The sequence below is a fragment of the Otolemur garnettii genome, unplaced genomic scaffold, assembly GCF_000181295.1.
Source record: "Otolemur garnettii isolate 467f Iridium unplaced genomic scaffold, OtoGar3 scaffold00164, whole genome shotgun sequence".
Taxonomy (NCBI): domain Eukaryota; kingdom Metazoa; phylum Chordata; class Mammalia; order Primates; family Galagidae; genus Otolemur; species Otolemur garnettii.
Genome location: NW_003852559.1, coordinates 1,082,112 through 1,094,519, shown reverse-complemented (window position 1 = coordinate 1,094,519; position 12,408 = coordinate 1,082,112).

Sequence of the window (12,408 nt, the reverse complement as noted above, 5' to 3'; positions counted from 1 at the left end):
CCCATTAGCCATCTCCACTTTACTTTTTCTTAATTTAATTTTTATTAAATCATCACTGTATATGTTTATGGGGTACAGTGATGATTTGATATACAATATGGAATGCTTAAATCAAACTGATTAACACAACCATCACCTCACTTACTTATTTTTTGAGGTAAGACATTTATAATTGACTCTTAGTTATTTTGAAGGGTACTCTTGCATTGTGCACATTAGGCGAGATCCCACTAAATGCCTCCTTCCTCCCTTCACTCGCCCCCCTCCCCTCTCTTCTCCCTGCTCTCCCGTCCTTCTTGCTGGACTATATTTGTGTTTTATCATTCATATGAATGTGTAAGTGATTCTATATTGGTTTCCTAGTAGTATTGAGTACATTGGATATCATCCCAAATTTATTCCCTCCTCCCCACTAACCTTCCCAGCCTCTGGTAACCATCATTCTATTTCTCTCCATGAGATCAACTGTCTTAATATTTACCTTCCATATAGGAGTAAAAACAGAAGATTTGTCTTTCTGTGCTTGACTTATTTCACTTAATGTTCTCCAATTTGATCCATATTGTTACAAATGGCAGAGCTTTATTCTTTTCTATGGCCATATAATATTCCATTATGTATATGTACCAAAATTTCTTTATCTATCATCTGTTGGTGCACAATTAGAATGTCTTCAGATCTTGGCTGTTGTAAATAATGCTGCAATAAATATGGGAGTGCAGATATCTCTTTGATATACTGAATTCTATTTTGGATATATACTTAGCTGTGAGATTGTTGGGTCATAGGTAGTTCTGTTTTTTAGTTGTTTGAGGAAACTCCATAATGTTCTCCATAGTGGTTATAATAATTTAAATTCCTACTAGCAATGTACAAAGGTTCCCTTTTGTTCATGTCCTCATCAGAATTCATTATTGTGTATCTTTCTGATAAAAGTTATTTTAACTGGAGAGAGATGATATCTCATTGTAGTTTTTATTTGCATTTCTCTCACAATGATGATGAAAATTTTTTCATACACATGTTGGCCCATTGTTTAAAAAATTTCCTCTGGTTTCCTATGTGTTTGGAGTATTACTTAAGAATTCCTTTCCCAGACCAATGTCCTGAAGTATTTCCTCAAGGTTTTCTTTCAATAGTTTTACATTTCAAGTCTAGATTTATGTCTTTATTCCATTTTGATTCAGTTTTTGTATATAGTAAGAGATAAATTTCTAGTTTCTTTCTTCTGCATGTAGATATCCAGTATTTCTAGCATTTACTGAAGAGATAATCCTTTCCTCACTGTGTGTTCTTGACACTTTTTTTCAAATATAATTGACTATAGATAATGTGTGGGTTTATTTATGTGTTGTCTCTTCTGTTCTGTTGTTCTATGTGTCTATTTTTATGCCTGTACTATGTTGTTTGGGTTACTATAACTCTGTAGTATACTCTGCAGTCAGTAATGTGATTTCTCCAGTATTGCTATTTTTCCTCAGGATGGCTTTGTCTGTTCTGGGTCTTTGTGGTTCCATAAACATTTTAGGATTATGTTTTCTATTTCTGTGAAGAATGTCATGGGTATTTTGATGTAGATTGTATTTAATCTGTAGACATGTTTTGGGTAATATGGACACTTTAACATTATTGATTCTTCTGATCAATATCTACTTTTTTGTGTGTGTCCTCTTCAGTTTTTTTCAACAGTGTTTCAATATAGAGATTTTCACTTCTTTGGTTAAGTTTATTCCTAGGTGTTTTATTTTATTTGTAGCTATTGTAAGTGGGAATAATTTCTTAGTTTCTTTTACAGATTGTTTATTGTTGGCATATAGAAATGCTACTGATTTTTGTATGCTGGTTTTGTATCCCATAACTTTACTGGATTTATTTATAATTTCTAATAGTTTTAGGGTGAAGTCTTCAGGTTTCTCTAGATATATGATGATATCATCTGCAATGATAATATTTTTTAATTTTAAATAAATTTATTTCAGGTTAATGTGAGGATACAAGCAACTAGGTCAAAATATTTGATTTTGTTAGGTAGAATTTGTCTTGTGGTTATGTCCCACACACAAAAGGTATGCCAAGTCCCCCGACAGGGCCCATTCAGTGAGAGCACCCCAACCTGTCCTCCTCCCTCCAACTTGAATTGAAATGAATTTTTCTCTCATTTGGGCATGCGTTGGATTGTCTGCTAGATTCATATTAGTATTGACTACATTGGATTTGTTTTTCCGTTCTTGTGACATTTTTTATTTCTTCTTTTCCAGTTTGGGTACCCTTTCTTCCTTTCTCTTGTCTAATTGTTCTAGATAGAATTCCAGTGCTATGTTGAATAACACTGCTAAAAGTGGGCATCCTTGTCTTGCCAGATCTTAGAGAAAAGGCTTTCAGTTTTTCCCTGTTTAGTGGAACACTAGCTGTGGGTCTGACATATAGGGTTTTATTATGTTGAAGTAAATTCCTTCTATAGCTAGTTTTTTGAGATATTTTATCATGAAGGGATGTTCAATTTTACTGAATGTTTTTCAGCATCAGTTGAAAGGATCATATGGTTTTTGTGCCTGTTCTGCATATGTTGAACCATCCTTGCATCTCAGGGATTAATCTCACTAATCATGATGAATAATATTTTTAAGGTGTTGTTGAATTCAGTTTGCTAGTATGTTGTTGAGGATTTTTGCATTTATGTTAATGAGAAATATTGGTCTACAATTTTTTTTTATTGTGTCTTTTTCTGGTTTGGCGATGAGAGTGACAGAGGCCTCTTAAGAATAAGTTTGGGAGTATCTCCTATGCCTTGATTTTTTGAAGTGATTTAAGTAGAATTAGTATTCTACTAATTCTATTAATACTAGAATTAGTATTCTACCAAGTTATTCTTTGAATACTTGATAGAATTCAGCAGTAAAGTCATTAGGTTCCAGGATTTTTGGGGGGAGACTTTGTCAGTTTTTTTTTTTATTATTATTTTTATTGCTGTGCTGAGGACCTTTCTTTTTATTAATGACACTTGGGAGCTTGACTTTAAGTGGTTTTATGTAGTTTTGTTTGAGTTAAATCTGAGTGGTGTCTAATGACTTTCTCATATCTGAATATTTATATCTTCCTCTAGGTTTGGAAAGTTCTTTGTTATAATTTCTTTGCATACATTTTCTATCCTCCTCTCTCTCTTGACTTCCTCTTTAAGGCCAATAATTCTTAGATTTGCTTTTTTGAGGCTATTTTTTTGCACATGTACTTCTTTTTTTTTTTTTTTTTTTTTTTGCAATTTTTTTGCTGGGGGCCAGGTTTGAACCCACCCCCTCCAGTATATAGGGCCTGTGCCTCACTCCTTTGAGCCACAGGCACTGCCCTGCTTCATTCTTTTGATTCATGTTTTTCTTTTTACTATTCTGACTGTGTTTATTTTCAAATAGCCTGTTTTCAGTCATACTAATTCTTTCTCCTACTTGGTCAATACTGCTATTGAGAGATTGTGATCCATTTCTCAGTTTTTTGATTGAATTCTTTAGTTCCAGAATTTCAGCTTTTTTTCTTAATTTCAATCTCTTTTTAAATTCCTCTGATAGGCTTCTGAATTCCTTCCCTGTATTGTCTTGAAGGTCACTGAGCTGCTTCCAGATAGCTATTTTGAATTCTTTGAAAAGTCATATACCTCCACCACTCCAGGATTGGTCACTGGTACATCATCGTCATCATCATCATCATCATCAACATATTATTATTATTATTTTAGTGAGGTCATGTTTTCCTGGATGTCCTTAATGCTTATGGATATTTATCACAATCTAGGCATTAAAGAATTTGGTACTTATTTTAATCTTTTCAGTTTAGACTTGTTTGAATCCATCCCTGTTAGGAGACTTTTCAGCTATTCAAAGGGAACTAAGGCTTGAACTCAGCAGTTTAAGGAGTCTGCTTGGTGCTTTAATTTACCATGGCTGAGCTGGCACCCAACTAGCAAAACAAAGTCCTCTGAATTCTTCTTTTCCCTTTCCCCATGTGGAAGATAACTACTGCCCATGGCTGTGGGAGACAGAATGCTGGCACTGACTTAACTGTAGAGGTTAGTGTCTCACTGGGTCACATGCACTTCAAGTCCATTGGCTCCAAGCCAGCACAGCAGCAGGAATTGCCAAAGGACTGAAGCTTTTGTGACCTAAGTGCCCCAAAACTCAGGTTTTAGGGTGAATTTTTCCATCTTGTCAGGCTGATGTAAAGCTTCCTTTGTGAGCAGCAGCAGAATTCTGCCCTGCACTGTGTTCTTCTGTCTCAGTGAAGCCCTAAATCTCAATGCAAAGTCTCAAATTCACCTCACAAAGTTCCACAATCACCTCACCCTCCCTCTTACAGGCACACATACTCTCTCCACTGGACTTTCTAGTGTAGCCCTGCGTGGGGAGGGGTGGTGTAGGCAAAATAGACTATCTTTTTGCTCTCTCCAAGTGCCCCTTTTCTTGACTTAATGTTAAATCCAAGTAGTATGATTGCACATCTGATTTTGGGTTCTTCTGGAAGTGCTCACCTGTGTAGATAGTTGAATTTGGGGTTCACACAGAGGGATGATCTCTGGAGGTTTCTTTTCAGCCATCTTGCTCTGTCCCTTTACTGCCTTCCTCCCTTTGCCTGAGGAAAAATCCTCCCCTGCAGGCCCTTCCAGAACCTCCCATCTGTCAACACCAGTAGGGAACTAGTTGCTCAAGTTTAAGCTACTTCACTTCTCCCAACATTTATATATTTTTATTTATGTATATCAACAATGCACTTATGAAAAAGCCATTAGATGAATCCAAAATTAACATATCAATGAATATGTTGTGACACAGTAATTCCAAATAAAAAGAAAGATAATTTAGGGATGAAATTAACAAAGAAAGATATTTATCAATGGTCAACCTAAGTGTAAACTTAAAAAAAAGAAAAAGTATATGATTTGAGTTGGTGAATTCAAGGAACAAACGTTTCTTGTGTTTTAGCTAACACAACTTAAGACTCTGGGATGGGGGAAGGCCAGGGATTATCATTTTGAATTTACCTTTTTTTTTTTTTTGAGACAGAGTCTCACTCTGTCCCCTTGGGTAGAGTACTATGGCATCATAGCTCACAACACCACCCAACTCTTGGACTTAAATGATTCTCTTGCCTCAACCTCCCAAGCGGTTAGGACTACAGGCACCCATACAATGTGGAGCTATTTTTTTTAGAGATGGGGTCTCGCTCTTACTCAGGGCTGCTCTCGAACTCCAGAGCCCACCAAGGCCTACAGGACTGCTAGGATTGCAGGTGTGAGCCACCATGTCCGGCAAGTTCTCTTCTTCATATTAAAACCAATAAAGCAAACTAAAGACTTGGTTTGCCTCAGCTTTGCAGTTGTGGTAAATTTGAGTTTTATACAGTTATATATAAAAGAATATATCAGCATATTTTAGGTTTCCCCTGCTCATACTATTCAACTGGAATGTTTTTAAAGTTTGGGCAATGTTTCCTCTGACTGATCTACATGAGTAAACACCCCAACTCTAAGTAGTGACCAATCTTTTCCTTTCAGTCTGTGGTTTCTAATGGGTAAATGTCTAGTGAAACCGTCTAAAATTTCTTTTTGCTAGATTTAAACAGAAGTATTTTTAAAATTTTTGTTAAATGATTTCACATTCTTGCCCAATTATGTTTTCTTTTTAGAAAAGCAAAAATAATCAAGGTTGCTTAAAAATAAACAAATTAGAATAAACTTTCTTTAAAAGTTTCTCAACATTACTTTTATCTTATGAAGATTAAATGTTTAAATTAGAGGAATGTGTTCTTTATTTTCCAAATTGCTTTTTTTCTTCTTCTTTTTTTTTTTAACCACAGGTTCTGGAAGCTTGGGAAATAGACTTCTACTCAACCGAAGCATTTTATATGTTGAAACTGTTTCCTATTCAGTTTCCAATATTTCATCATTTATTCAATAGAGAATAACAGAAAAAACAGTAATTTTACTGTCACAATAAGTGAGCCACTAAGGGATTCCACGAGTATGTCCCTTGTTATTAGAGGAGCTGTTTCTAATGTTAAAGTTTCTTCAAAAAAAAAAAAGGTAGTAAAAAAAATTGGATTGTCCAATTTCAGACAAAATCATTGCATTAAACTTGCATTAACCAATTGAAAATGGCTAGGAGGTGCAGGCTAGTGGTTGCTATAAAACATGCATATATATATCCTTATTTCTCTTTACATTATATATTTTTGGAGAAAAAGGGGCAACGTTCTGAAGTCTCACGTTTTCATTCTTTTGTTACTGTTTAACACCATGTTCATCTCACAGGTTTCCCATTTTATTCTTTATGTTTTGTCTTTGCATATTACCTTTTTTCTATTATCCTCTCGCATAAAATATCCATGTAATTTTTCTTCCCTTCACTTAGACTGAAAAGTGACTTTCGAAGGAGAACCAGGAGAGGAAAATAGGGTCCAGTTTTCTTTCAATCTTTATAAATATCACTCAACTAAAATTTTAGGTTTTTCCTATAGTTGTTTCTTCTTGTAGTTAAATGAATGAAGTTGGCAAAAAGAAAATAATAGAAAATGCACTCTGATAAAAATTTTGAAATACGAGACCAAATATAATTCAAAACAATGTTTAAAAATGTACAGGCGTTTTTGGTATTCTCAAGGCTATCTTAAGCAAGAAATAATTTAGATGTGCCTTATCCATCAACTGCAATTAGATGAATTCTGAGTCTGGAGGATATGAAAGGCTTTCATTTGACAGCTATTTTATGGATCACGCATGTGTTTGTATGATACATATTCATGTTTTAAATATATTTTATTTGGAATTTCTAAAAAAAATGGATGCCAACTTGACATGAAACAGTCAATAAATTCTTTACAATTAAGCGTGGTTCCTGAGTCTTGAAAGCCCTGCAAGGACTTGGGATTTAAGAGAGGGCAGGGCACCAGGGAGAGATAATGATAAGCACTGATGTCAGGCTGTGAGATACTTTTGTTTGAAAGTACAAACTTTGTATTTCTCTCATATTTTGATTCTAGAATCTCCTTAAAATTTATGTTACTGTAACTTATACTTTCATAAAATTTGCCCTGTATCATTCTAAGTTTATTTAAATTACTCAAGTGATCCTATCATCTCTTGGCAGTATACATATAACATAGATATGTATGTGAATATTCTAGCACTTATTTGCAAATACTGTATGTCACAAAGTTTAATTCCCAGTAAGTCTACTCTAGATTAAGCTTTCAAACAACATAGGAATATATTTACCCTTTCATTATTCCCTCTCTATGATAAGACTCTTTAGTAAGAATACTTTTGAACTTGTTTCTTTAGTTGGCCTCAATCAAAAAGCAAGATTGTATTTAGAAAGAAGAGGGGAAATAACTTCAGTCCAGATAGATGTGTTTTATCTTCTTTAAATATAATTAAATCAATTATTTTTCTTAATATACATTTTAAAATGAAAAGAACATTTGAATATTGAAAAAAACTTTCTGTAAGGCATTCTTGTGAAAGAATCTTTTCTAAATGGTTTAAAAGCTTATTTATTTTTTATTTGTTAAACAAACTGGTAAGAGAGAAATGGCCTAAACCCTGCTCTGAAATAAAATTTCAAGTTTCTTCATAAAAAATACAATGTGGTTAAAATCACGGGTGGCTTATTTTGTTGCCAAGTGTTTGGTGACTAGTTGCAATTCCTTAGGGACTCCTAAAAGTACATGATTCTCTAAGTGACTGTGCTGAGTTTTAAAGGGTTACATGAAAGACTGTCTGATAGAACAGACACTGTTTTCGTAACTTTCCTGTGCCTAGATAAAGAAGGTGGCCAGGTTAGGAAATGTTTCTGAAGAAATCTCATGCATGCTTAATAAAACTTTTAATATATTTATAGTAACTGAAATGGGGATTTTGATGATAATTTCTCACTGCCGTTTTTATATTTGAATTTCATACAAGACTAGGAACAGTTACCTTTTTAATCCTAAATCTTCCTTGCAAACTATTATCATCCTTGATTTTATAGATGAAAGAAAAGACCAGAAAGGAGTAAGTTGCTTATCCAAAGTCATAAAAGGAGGAAGTATTGAAGCCTAGCCCCGCCTTTCACCAAAGTTGATGTTTTTCCATTGAATCACATGGTCCCACTCTCCAAATATGGTGGAAGCCCTTTAGAGGAAGTTCTGGATGAATTCATTTTAGGTTTCCTTCCGCTAACGCAGCAAGGTGTGAAATCATCCAAGCACTGTATCACTAGCCTATCAAAAATTAGAGCATTTGCATGTATCAGATCTGAAAATTATGAAGAAATTTTATACATTTACTGCTACATGTTATTGAACACAGGCAAGAGTGTTTCAAATAGTAGCATCTTTTATGATGCTAGAATTAATCCATGATCATTCTCCAAAAAGCAACTCAATAAAAATATAAAGAACTTTTTAACATTCTATATTTTTTTCAAACTGCCTATAATTCTGCTGTTAACCAGTGAACGATTTGGGTGGGGGGAAGAACTGTTTAGAGCAATAACAGAACTGAAAGTGAATGTAGTGAAGATGTCAAACATCGTTAATCCAGAATTCCATTATGAATATGCTGCGTAACACATCTGGCAGAAGATGGAACCTTTAATATGTAGCTTATTTATGCATAATAAGCTTATACTGTGTAGTTATTCCACAGAGTCTAGCATATCCTTCAGTTTTTGGCAAACTTAAGTGTGATTAGCAACTTTCTGCATCCACTTCCATCCTCTAGAAGTAGCAACACAGATTTGAATTGTTTACCAATGTTGGTGGATCAGAGTACTGGGTGTTAATCAAGAAGGAATGAAGGGTCACAGGTTAGAGACCTGTGGAAAGTGCTAATTGCTGGTGTGCGTCTGGCCTGTGTAATATCTGATGAGGCCTGGCACATTCAGCAAGGCTGCTGAGGGCCTGGAGTCTCCCACATATGTTTGGGAATGCTGAGGGAAAACGACCTTTGCTCATCTCGGTGTGGATTTATCTCTTTGTCTCTTTGATCATGGAAGAAAAAAAATGTTTTTATTGCTAGTTTCTGTAATTGGCCCTTACATCCTCCTTTCTTTGTTTGTAAACAAACTGATTCACTGTTCCTGCTCATAATTAAACGGGGATTGGAGGCAGGATGTGGTCACTATTTCAAAGACATGGAGATTCTTCCTAACCCCACAGAGTTTTCACCTTGTTTTATCTAAGATGCAAAAGAAAAAAGACTTGATTCAATTTTAAGATACTTAAAAATTTCCACAACTTATTCTGAAAGTCAGTTAAAATAGCTGGACTGGTTAAGAAAAAGGAAAAAAAAATTGAGGAAACCAAAAATGACGTTGCTTTACTCCCAGATGAAAAAGGCCTATGCTACTTGCATTTAATCTTCGTTTCCATGAAGTTAAGCAATTATCACAAGCTACTTCAAACTGAGTCAAAGAGGAAAAGAAGTCACTGTTGAAGTTTTATTTACACAACTGAGGACAGAAGACCACAAGCTTCAGTAGATAGCAAAGATTCGTGTTTCACAGACTTAACAGCTTTTGTTGGAACCACCCCAAATAACCCAGCGTTCCTTAAGACACGGGTATGTCACTCCCACCCCTAACTCTAGGGACAGAACAAATGTTTATCTTTATTGCTCATTTAACTCAGTGTGGATGGTCACTTAAAATTAAATAATATATCGCCGGGTTTACTTTTATGTCTCTTTCTTAAAACTGTCCTGTGAAAAGGATGCCTTTCAAGCTACGTTCCAAGGAAAAGGCTTACAGAATGCCCTTTCTCTGTTCTGTTTTCCTTCCAGCTTTGGGGTATTAAGGGATTTGGGAAGTTAAGATAAGATCCCCAATCCTAACATGGCTCCCTTTTATCCAAACAAAATTTAAAACCCAAGTAAGGGTGTCCATTATCCTGAAGCAAATCAAAGGGACTACTAAACTTTCTTACTTAAAAGCCATAATTGTTAAGTGGTTAAATGTTGAACACACATATAAACAAACACTGAGACAAGAATTTTCTTAATAACAATTTTGGTAAGAAATTTGAGAAATAAATCTTAAAGTAGAAAGCATATTCTCCCACTTCTTTTACATTCTTATTTTCATTTTGTTTTCCTCGTAAGTAATTATATCGTTGCCATAGTCCCCAAACAGATGAAGTTTGGGGCATAGTCAAGTGTGAATTTCTTTCAGTCTTGTCCAAGTCAGTTGACTAAATTACTCCTATGGGTGCTGCTTAAATGCAGATTTGAATGGTATTACTTAGAACTCATAGGGGAAAGCCATCGTATGTTCTCAAAATGTATCTGAAAACATATAAATTATACCACATACCACAGACATAATTGTGTATTTAATGGATCTATTAAAAAGTGAATTATCCTTTCCAACCAAGCAAAGATTTTATAAAAACATGAAAAATTTCTCTTGGAAGTTCTTTCAATAAAAAATGTTTCTGGGTTGCTTGATAAAATAAACATTATGAACTCATCGCTTAATTTATAAAATTAATTAAGTCGTTTTTTATATTGAAATGTTTTGAATTTATGACCTCTCCTATGCTAGTTTTTATAACATTCATCTGTGCATTTTGAATACCATGAAGCCTCTTTAGTTTAAAACTATACAGTAACAAAAATAATATCTTTAGCTTTTATACTTTACTTATTTGAAGTGAAATAGATTGTTCAACTATTTATTTCTAAATAAAACCAGAGCAAGTCTGGAGAAATTATTGCTTAATTGATTTCTTATATTTCCATTGCATTTGTTTCTGATAGCTGCCTGAAATTGCCTATGGTAGGTAGCACAAAAGCAAATCCATAGTTTTATTTTAACTTAAAATATTAGGGAGAATATGGTAAGTACTTCAGTTATCCAAGGAGATTGAGGGGCTAAAGATGATGCTTTTATTCTACTATTTCTTAAAGATATTATTCCAGTATTATCAAAGAAATGACATTTATTTACAGGTATCATTACTCCTAGGAAAACAGGTGTGATTTAGAGAACTTACAGAAAGCAAACATATTTCATGTGTTAGTAAGTCAAAATTCTTACAAATCATGGATAATTAATAGTGTTGAAACAACTTTAATTTTGTTTGCTAAGAAAAATTTTCCTCCTAACATACACGTTAGTTAGAAAAAATAATTCCACAAAAATCCCACAAGCAATAAAGAAATTCCTGTGGCTCGATGGTTTTAGACCAGCAATGTAAAATGGGGAGGCACATAATTATCTTTTTTGTTTCTGTTTTTGAGGTTCTGACATTGCGTTTAGGCTATATTTGTCCTTATTTTTGTAAATAGCAGATAACTTGAACTGATGGCCGGATCTGGTAAGAAACAGAAAATCAAAGTTCTGAGGGAGAAAAAGTTAATTTCATAGTATTGGTAAATTCACAAACAAAGCTTTACAAGTAATCAAACACATAATTTATATTAGAAAAAGCAAGCCTTTAGCGAGATGGAACGAATTCTGCTTGAGGTCGTCAGTGTCCTAAGCTGTCACTGAGGGATAAGCACAGAAATGACTAAGTTTTGGGCTGAGGACTAGGAACCTATGAGAGGTCCAAGAACTAAAATATTACTTGGTAAAATACACAAGGACAGTTTAATATTTCTTGTAGTGACACAATATTTTAAAGAAAAGAGATCTCTTGACTTTGTGTGTTGATGGTTTCACTTAAGAAAAGAAATATGGGAATTTGTTCCCCCAAAGTTTATTTAACCACTTTATTTTCTCAAAGGCCCTCCTACTGGAAAGCATTGCAAGGGTTACTGCTGAGGGAGTTCTATGGACTATGCGTGTCCTCTCATTGTTTCGAAGAAGGATCCTCAGCTGTTTTTCCCATTGTGAAATTAAAAATAAAGAAATAATTGTTTTGCTAAATATCTGTTTTTGCAAAGTCTAGGCATTTTGTATAATCACATGGAAAAATGAGAGCTTTCTATAAAATTACTGTATTCTTGCCTAAGGATATGTGCAGAATGTATTTAGTTATAGTGTTTGTAAGAAAGTCTTTCTGACACTCCAATGAATAAATGAAGTGTCTGGTGTATGGTGTAGATTTTGGAAGGATCTGGTACTGTGAAGTGTTTAAAGTAAGGCCTATAGTCATTAATATATACAGAAACCACTTGTTTTATTCATCTGAAATGGTCAAAAGGGTCGATTTGTTTTGAAGATGATTTTATTATACTAAATAATAGCCAGATAATGATAAACAAATTTGTATCTGGCTTGAAGTGAACATTATAAGAAAAGAAAACTGAGTGGCGCCTGTGGCTCAAAGGAGTAAGGTGCCAGCCCCATATGCTGGAGGTGGCGGGTTCAAACCCAGCCCCAGTCAAAAACTGCAAAAAAAAAAAAAAAAAACAGAGAAGAAAAGAAAACTAGTGAA